The sequence below is a fragment of the Canis aureus genome, chromosome 22, assembly GCF_053574225.1.
Source record: "Canis aureus isolate CA01 chromosome 22, VMU_Caureus_v.1.0, whole genome shotgun sequence".
In the NCBI taxonomy this organism is placed as follows: Eukaryota; Metazoa; Chordata; class Mammalia; order Carnivora; family Canidae; genus Canis; species Canis aureus.
In genome coordinates, this window is record NC_135632.1 from 6270077 (window position 1) to 6279244 (window position 9168).

Below are 9168 nucleotides of genomic sequence, written 5' to 3' on the forward strand. Positions count from 1 at the left end.
TTTCCATGAGTCAGCAATTCTGTGTGTGTGTGTGTGTGTGTGTGTGTGTGTGTGTGTGTGTGTATCTGAGAAAAACTTATATATGTGCACCTGGAGGCCTAGAAAAGCATATTTATAACAGCGTATTTTGTAATAGCAAAATAACATCCCCAAAAAATCCTCCCAAAACCTGGGGAAAAAAACTAAATACTCCAAAACAAGATAATGCTTAAATAAACTGTGGCATATTATCATTATAGAATATTTTATACATTGGTGAAAATGAATAAGCTTACATTTCATGCAATATCTATGGCTACTATACATACAACTGAGGGAAAATCATGTCTTGAAAGACTACATAATTCCATATTCTGCCCCTATAACAAGCAAATCCAAACATATTGTTTAGGACTGCTTATACACATCTTTAAAATATTTCTAATTTAAAAAAAAAGAGAGAGAATTTCACACCCCCAAATCAGAATTTTACTTGTATTTTAAGAGAAACAGAGACTGGATAGGAGAAACCTACAGGTAGATAAAACACATTGGTAATATTCGGTTGAAGTGAACATAATAGTGACTTCATGGTGTTTTATTATTAAGAGTTTCAAAAGAGAGAAGATAAAGAAGTTAATTCACTCTTGAAGGGCCTGGGTAACCTCTAATACATGTAAGCCAGATAGAGAGTCCATTTAAGGCCGTCCACACTTTCATAGGCTCTACCCCGCCCCAAACCCCTGTGCTGCTCAGCAGATGATTGCCCTAGCTCCTCAGGAAAAAGAAAAAGGAATTTTTTAAAATATAACTTCTTAAATGAGATTCATGTTCTCTACACAAACAATCAAAGTGTTACAGTTACCGATAAAAGTCTACAAAGCAAAAATGGAGGCTGGACACAAGTAGTGGCCAGGATGGTCTTCTAAGGAGAGGGGTATATATGAGCACAAGTCCACAGGTGTGATAGCCTGACGTGATCATAGGGTTGTAAGGTATTTTGATGATTAGACTGTGAAAGGCAGAAGGGACTCTGTGAAATACAAGCTGAAGGCTTCATCAGATTGATCATTTAGCTAATTGATAATTGACTTTGCTTTTCTAATGTATGCGCTAGAAATTGTGTGTTATTAATTCCCTTCTGAGACCAGCTTTACCTGCATCCCACAAGCCAGGATATGTATGTGTTTTCATTATCTTTCAGTGCAAAATACGTTCTAATTTCTATGAGTTTTTAACTCTAAGTTATTTAGCAATACATTTATTACTTTCAAACTGATGGGGATTTTCAAATTATCATGTTGTTATTAACTTTTTGCCCAATTCCAGGACACCTGGGTGGCTCAGCGGTTGAGTGTCTGCCTTTGGCTCAGGGCATGATTCTGGGGGCCTGGGATGGAGTCCCTCATTGGCCTCCTTGTAGGGAGCCTGCTTCTCCTTCTACCTGTGTCTCTGCCTCTTGCTCTGTCTCTCATGAATAAATAAATTTTTAAAAAATCTTTAAAAAAATCCTAGCCCAGTTCCATTATAGTCAGAGAATATGCTGTACATGGTTTCCATCATTTTAAATTTGGCAATTGCTTAATGGCTAAGATTTTTTAATGTTCATTGTGTACTGGAATGTGTATTATGACATTATTTCCTACTCAGTTCCATATGTGTAAATTATAAATCATTTTTATTAATTATGTTGTTGAAATCTTGTCTACTTCATAATTTTATGAAGGTAGTGGGGGTTTTTTTATATCATTTATTGAAAAAGGACGAGTTCAAGTCTTCCACTATAGGTCCTTAATTTTTGAAAATCTCCAAATCTCCCTTATGAGACCAAGTCTTATATATATATGATTTTTTAACCCAGTCAAAATTAATTTCAAATACAAAGACTGAATCTTACCTCCCAGAAAAAATATGTTGGGGTCCCAAACCCCACTGCCTGAGATTCTGACGTTTTTTGGAGATAGGGTCTTTATAGAGGCAGTCAAGTTAAAACAAGGTCATTAGGATGGGTCCTCATCCAATAGGATTGGTGTTCTTATAAAAAGGAGAAAATTCAAAAAAAAATTGAAGAGAGAAACACACATAGAAGGCCATGTGATGACAGGAGTTGTGCTGCCACAAGCCAGGGAATTCTCAGAGGCTAGGAGAGAGGGCTGGAACACATTCTTCCCTAGCAGCTTCAGAGGGAACATGAGCCTTTGGTCACATGATTTCAGAGCTCTGGGTTCCAGAACTGTGAGACAACCCATTCTTGTTGTTTAAACCACTTTGTTAAGTAATCCTAACATAAAACAATGCTGGAATGGGTATTTGAGAACACCTCAAAATTTGTTTACTTGCTTACATGTTGGTTATGTGCTTTGGAAGTCTATGCCTTATATGTTTCCAGGAGCACCGGACAGATTACCAATAAAAGTAACAGAAGACTCACAGAGCTTAGAGATGAAATCAATAATTTCTTTTATATAATTTCCCCAGGTACTACAAAAATAGATTACAGAGATATATCCACAAAACTTGGTCTAAGACACAAACTACAATGTGAACCTTTCTCTCGGTATGTAGAGAATATTTACCCTGATTATCATGTTCCAGATCACTATTTCTCTTTGGGACAAACTGTGGAAATTAATCAATGTCTGGATAACTTAGCTAGAAAGGAGAACAAAAAGCTTGGAGATTTTAGGAGACATGGTATGGGATATGATCAGATCTCCCCTTATATTAACCAATATAGAAATTAGAGTACACGACTTTTGCTTGGATGTTTCCAATCTTCTTTTAAAGATTTGAGAGAAGGAGAGAGCTCATGAGTGAAAACGAGGAGAGGGGCAGAGGAAGAGAATCTTCAAGTGGACTCCTCACTGAGCATGGAGCCTGACTGAGGAGGGCTCGACCCCAGGGCCTGTAAGATCATGACCTGAGCCAAAACCAAGAGTTGGATGGTTCAACCACTGAGCCATCCAGGTACCCCGATGTTTCCAATCTTGATGGTTTTGTCACAGTACTCAAATACCACCACATAAAAGGCAACCAATTTTGGGAATATGGCCCAACTAACCTTGTAGCGTGTCAACAGTCATCAATGCTGGATAAAGGCACTGAGTAGCCAAGAGCCCAGTGTCAGAGATTACAAAGGAAGCCTGTCTAGCAGTGGCTTTTACAAAATGTCTGTCTTTTGGAAATGTTCTGAGGCCAAATCTACAAAATAAATAAATGAGGATTGACTGGGCTGCCTTAGCATACATTTCTGCCACATTCATAAGTATCCAAAAAAATAACAATAAAAATTAGAATTAAAACCATAAAGGAAAAGTGCTTTCCTACTCTGCAGAATGTAAGGCTTTTCTGGAATTAAACTCCTTGAACTTTTCTCAAGCTGTGAGCTAGCCTTCCTGTGCAAGGATATGAAATTGCATGCTAGTGAGACTACACACTCATGCTCACAAAAGCTTAAAAGAGGCTTTCGGCTAGAATCACTATGAAGAATATTCAGACAGTGGACAATCAACAAAATGAGCTTTCTGGAGAGCTGCACCTTCTGTGGTTTGCTTGCATATCAGTTCTTTTGGTTGAATGTGCTGTGACAGTAAAGAGGTTTCCAAGAGGTTCCCCCCCCCTCATTAGAACTGGTGGCCAGTATAGTAAATGGTGAAAAAGAATTGGAATCAGATTCACTGTTATAAATTTTTTTACAATAACTTAAAAAAATATTTTAAAAGAATTGAAAGGAAATTAAATCAGAACTATGACAATATAATTTGTCATAGGATCAGCTTTCCATATAGATTTTATAAACCTCAAAGAAGAAATATAATGGACTCCAATGAAATTCACTTTGTTCTCATTTTTGATAGCCATAGAAGTTTTCCTATCCTTTGGGTGCTGAAAGTAAACTGAAGACAAACTGCTCTTTGCACATACTTAATTTCTTTCTACATTAAAAAAAAAGTATGAAAAATATGTATGAGTTTATGGACTGCTGAAATTGTCATTGTTAATTGCCTGCTGAAAAAAAAAATGTAGGTTTGACATAATGCCTGGTCTCGATTGAATAAGTCAGATATCTCTGTTGCTCTTGGGTCAACTGGCTGGGAAATTTGCACCATACACACAGACATACACACAAATTTCCTTCTATATTTTTAACTTATTTTTTTCATATATATTTTTATTGGAGTTCGATTTGCCAACATATAGTATAACACCCAGTACTCATCCCATCAAGAGTGCTCATCACCCAATCGCCCCAACCCCCCGCGCACCTCCCCTTCTACTACTCCTTGTTCATTTCCCAGAGTTAGGAGTCTCTCTCCTCACTGATATTTCCCACTCATTTTCTCTCCTTTCACTATTTTTTATATTCCCTGACTGAATGAAACCATATAATGTTTGTCTTTCTCCAACTGACTTACTTCACTCAGCATAATACCCCCCAGTTCCATCCACATAAAGCAAATGGTGGGTATTCATTGTTTCTGATGGCTGAGTAATATTCCATTGTATATAGAGACCACATCTTCCTTATCCAGTCACCTGTCAATGGGCACTGAGGCTCCTTCCACAGTTTGGCTATTGTGGACATTGCTGCTAGAAACATCGGGGTGCAGGTGTCCTGCCGTTTCACTGCATCTGTATCTTTGGGGTAAATCCCCAGCAGTGCTATGTCTATGTTTTCCTCTGTGAAATGTCTGTTCATGTCTTTTGCCCATTTCATGATTGGATTGTTTGTTTCTTTGCTGTTGAGTTTAATACGTTCTTTATAGATCTTGGATGCTAGCCCTTTATCTGATATGTCAATTGCAAATATCTTCTCCCATTCTGTAAGTTTTCTTTTAGTTTTGTTGACTGTTTCTTTTGCTGTGCAGAAGCTTTTTATCTTAATGAAGTCCCAATAATTCATTTTTGGTTTTGTTTCCCTTGCCTTCATAGATGTATCTTGCAAGAAGTTGCTGGGGCCAAGTTCAACGAGGGTGTTGCCTGAGTTCTCTAGGATTTTGATAGATTCTTGTCTCACATTTAGATCTTTCATCCATTTTGAGTTTATCATTTTGAGTTTATCTTTGTGTCTGGTGTAAGAGAATGGTCTAGTTTCATTCTTCTGCATGTGGCTGTCCAATTTTCCCAGCACCATTTATTGAAGAGACTGTCCCTTTTCCAGTGGATAGTCTTTCCTGCTTTGTTGATGATTAGTTGACCATAGAGTTGAGGGCCCCTTTCTGGGTTCTCTATTCTGCTCCATTGATCTATGTGTCTGGTTTTGTGCCAATACCACACTGTCTTGATGACCACAGCTTTGTAGTACAATTTGAAATCTGGCATTGTGATGCCCCCAGATCTGGTTCTCTTTTTCAACTTTCCCCCGGCTATTTGGGGTCTTTTCTGATTCCACACAAATCTTAAGATGATTTGTTCCAACTCTCTGAAGAAAGTCCATGGTATTTTACTAGGGATTGCATTGAATGTGTAAGTTGCCCTGGGGAGCACTGACATTTTCACAATATTAATTCTTCCAATCCATGAGCATGGAACCTTTTTCCATCTCTTTGTATCTTCCTCAATTTCTTTCAGAAGTGTTCTGTAGTTTTTAGTGTATAGATCCTTTACCTCTTTGGTTAGCTGTATTCCTAGGTATCTTATGCTTTGGGGGTAATTGTAAATGGGATTTACTCCTTAATTTCTCTTTCTTCAGTCTCATTGTTAGTGTATAGAAATGCCACTGATTTACGGGCATTGATTTTGTATCCTGTCACACTGCCAAATTGCTGTATGAGTTCTAGCAATCTTGGGGTGGAGTCTTTGGGTTTTCTATGTATAGTATCATGTCATCTGCAAAGAGGGAGAATTTGAACTAGTCTTTGCCATTTTGAATGCCTTTTCTTTCTTTTTGTGTCTGATTGCTGAGGCTAGGACTTCTAGCACTATGTTGAATAGCAGTGGTGAGGGTGGACATCCCTGTCATGTTCCTGATCTTAGGGGAAAGGCTCTCAGTGTTTCCTGATTGAGAATGATATTTGATGTTGGCTTTTAGTAGATGGCTTTTAAGATGCTGAGGAATGTTCCCTCTATCCCTACACTCTGAAGAGTTTTGATCAGGAATGGATGCTGTATTTTGTCAAATGCTTTCTCTGCATCTCTTGAGAGGATCATATGGTTCTTGTTTTTTCTCTTGTTGATATGATCTACCACATTGATTGTTTTACAAGTGTTGAACCAGCCTTGCATCCTGGGAATAAATCCCACTTGGTCATGGTGAATAATCTTCTTAGTGTACTGTTGTATCCTATTGGCTAGTACCTTATTGAGAATTTTTGCATCTGTATTCATCTGGGATATTAGTCTATAATTCTCCTTTTTGGTGGGGTCTTCATCTGGTTTTAGAATTAAGGTAATGCTGGCCTCATAAAACGAGTTTGGAAGTACTCCGTCCCTTTCTATCTTCCGTAGAACAGCTTTAGTAGGATAGGTATTGTTTCTTCTTTAAACGTTTGATAGAATTCCCCTGGGAAGCCATCTGGCCCTGGACTTTTGTGTCTTGGGTGGTTTTGATGGCTGCTTCAATTTCTTCCCTGGTTATTGGCCTGCTCAGGTTTTCTATTTCTTCCTTTTCCAGTTTTGGTAGTTTGTGATTTTCTAGAAATGCGTCCATTTCTTCTAGGTTGCCTAATCTATTGGCATATAGCTGCCATGATATGTTTTTAAACCATTTGTGTTTCTTTGGTATTGGTTATAATCTCTCCTCTTTCATTTGTGATTTTATTGAGTCTTTTCTCTTTTGTTTTTAATAAGGCTGGCTAATGGTTTATCTATCTTATTAATTCTTTCAAAGAACCAACTCCTGGTTGATCTGTTCTACAGTTCTTCGGGTCTCTATTTCATTGAATTCTGCTCAAATCTTTAGTAACTCTCTTCTTCTGCTTGATACAGGTTTTTGCTGTTCTTTCTCCAGTTCCTTTAGGTGCAATGTTAGCTTGTGTATTTGAGCTTTTTCCAATTTTTTGAAGGATGTTTGTATTACAATGTATTTCCCTCTTAGGACTGCTTTTTCTGTATCCCAAAGTCTTTGAACTTTGTATCTTCATTTTCATTAGTTTCCATGAATGTTTTTAATTCTTCTCTAATTTCCTGGTTGATCCTCTCATCTTTTAGCAGGATGCTCTTTAACCTCCATGTGTTTGGGTTTCTTCCAAATTTCTTCTTGTGACTGAGTTCAAGTTTCAAAGCATTATGGTCTGAAATTATGCAGAGGACAATACCAATCTTTTGGTATCAGTTGAGACCTGATTTGTGACCCAGTATGTGGTCTATTCTGGAGAAAGTTCCATACGCACTTGAGAAGAATGTGTATTCAGTTGTGTTTGGATGTAAAGTTCTGTAAGTATCTGTGAAATCCATCTGGTCCAGTGTATCATTTAAAGCTCTTGTTTCTTTGGAGACGTTGTGCTTAGAATATCTGTCATTTGCAGAAAGTGCCATGTTGAAGTCTTCCAGTATAAGTGTATTATTATCTAAGTATGTCTTAACTTTGGTTATTAAGTGATTGATATACTTGGCAGCTCCTACATTAGTGGAATAAATATTCATTATTGTTAGTTCTTCTTGTTGGATAGACCCTTTAAGTATGATATAGTGTCCCTTTTCATCTCTTACTACAGTCTTTGGGTAAACTTTAATTTATCTGATATGAGGATTGCTACTCTTGCCTTCTTTTGAGGACCATTTGAATGATAAACAGTTCTCCAACCTTTCATTTTCAGGCTGTAGGTGTCCTTAGGTCTAAAATGAGTCTCTTATAGACAGCAAATTGATGGGTCTTGCTTTTGGGGGGATCATTAAGCCCATTTACATTTGGAGTTACTATTGAAAGATATGAATTTAGTGTCATCGTAATACCTATTCAGTCCCTGTTTTTGTGGATTATTTCTTGGGGCATCCTCTTTCTTTTACAGGGTCCTCCTTAATATTTCTTGCAGAGCTGGTTCGGTGGTCACATGTTATTTCAGTTTCTGCCTATCTTGGAAGCTCTTTATCTCTCCTTCTATTCTGAATGACAGCCTTGCTAGATAAAGTATTCTTGGCTGCAGGTTCTTCTCATTTAGGACCCTGAATATATCCTGCCAGCCCTTCCTGGCCTGCCAGGTCTCTGTGGAGAGGTCTGCTGTTAATCTAATAGTTCTCCCCATATAGTTTAGGGATCTCTTGTCTCTTGCTGCTTTAAGGATTTTCTCTTTATCTTTGGAACTTGCAAGTTTCACGATTAAATGTCAAGCTGTTGAATGGTTTTTATTGATTTTGGGGGGGGGGAACCTCTCTATCTCCTGGATCTGAATGCCTGTTTCCCTCCCCAAATTAGGGAAGTTTAATTCTGTGGCACAGAGTACTGTTTCTGATTCTTTATTTTGTGGTGAGTTCTTCTTTCTAGTCATTTTTCTCAGTGCAGAGTGGCTGTATGAACAGGCTATATCAGGAATATCAACCATGACCTAGGTAAATTTCACCCTACATGATTCTGCTGAGGTCAGAAACCAGAAATTGAAAACAAAGATCAGAATGCAATAAAACAAAAGGACAACTAAAATGAAAAACAAATTTTAAAACAAAGTAGTAAAAAATAAAAAGCCAGGAATCCTAAAGCAGAGAGAAAAAAAAAAAGAAGAAAAAAATTGGGGGTACTGGGAGATGGTGGTGGTGATGAAGTTGTAGTGGAGGGAGAATGTAGTCTACCTGAGGGGTCCTAAAGGGTTATCCTCTTGTTTCTGAGTATATTAAGTTCTGTATGTTAAAAGATGCTCAGTCCCAAATTTACATAAACCAGTACTTGTAGAAGGCCCCAACATTGACCACCAAAACATAAATGAGATAAATGAGGGGGGGCAGAATGGGAATGGGGAATCTCACAGAATGAACCAGCATGGTATACTACTTGGTTATGGGTGCATGCTGGTCATGTTTTAACTTCTGCCATTGTAGAACAAAATGAGGCAGAGAAAACAAAACACACACACACACACACACACACACACACACACAAACATATCTTGTATAACTCCCAAAATTAAGTTGAGTATGTTGAAGGGAATCTAGAAGTGGAAAATAAATCTAGGACCTGTAATTGTAGAAATAGGAAAGTCAAAAAGGAAGCATCTTAAAAATGAAGAGATGGTAAAATATTGTAGTGAAGGTGGGAAA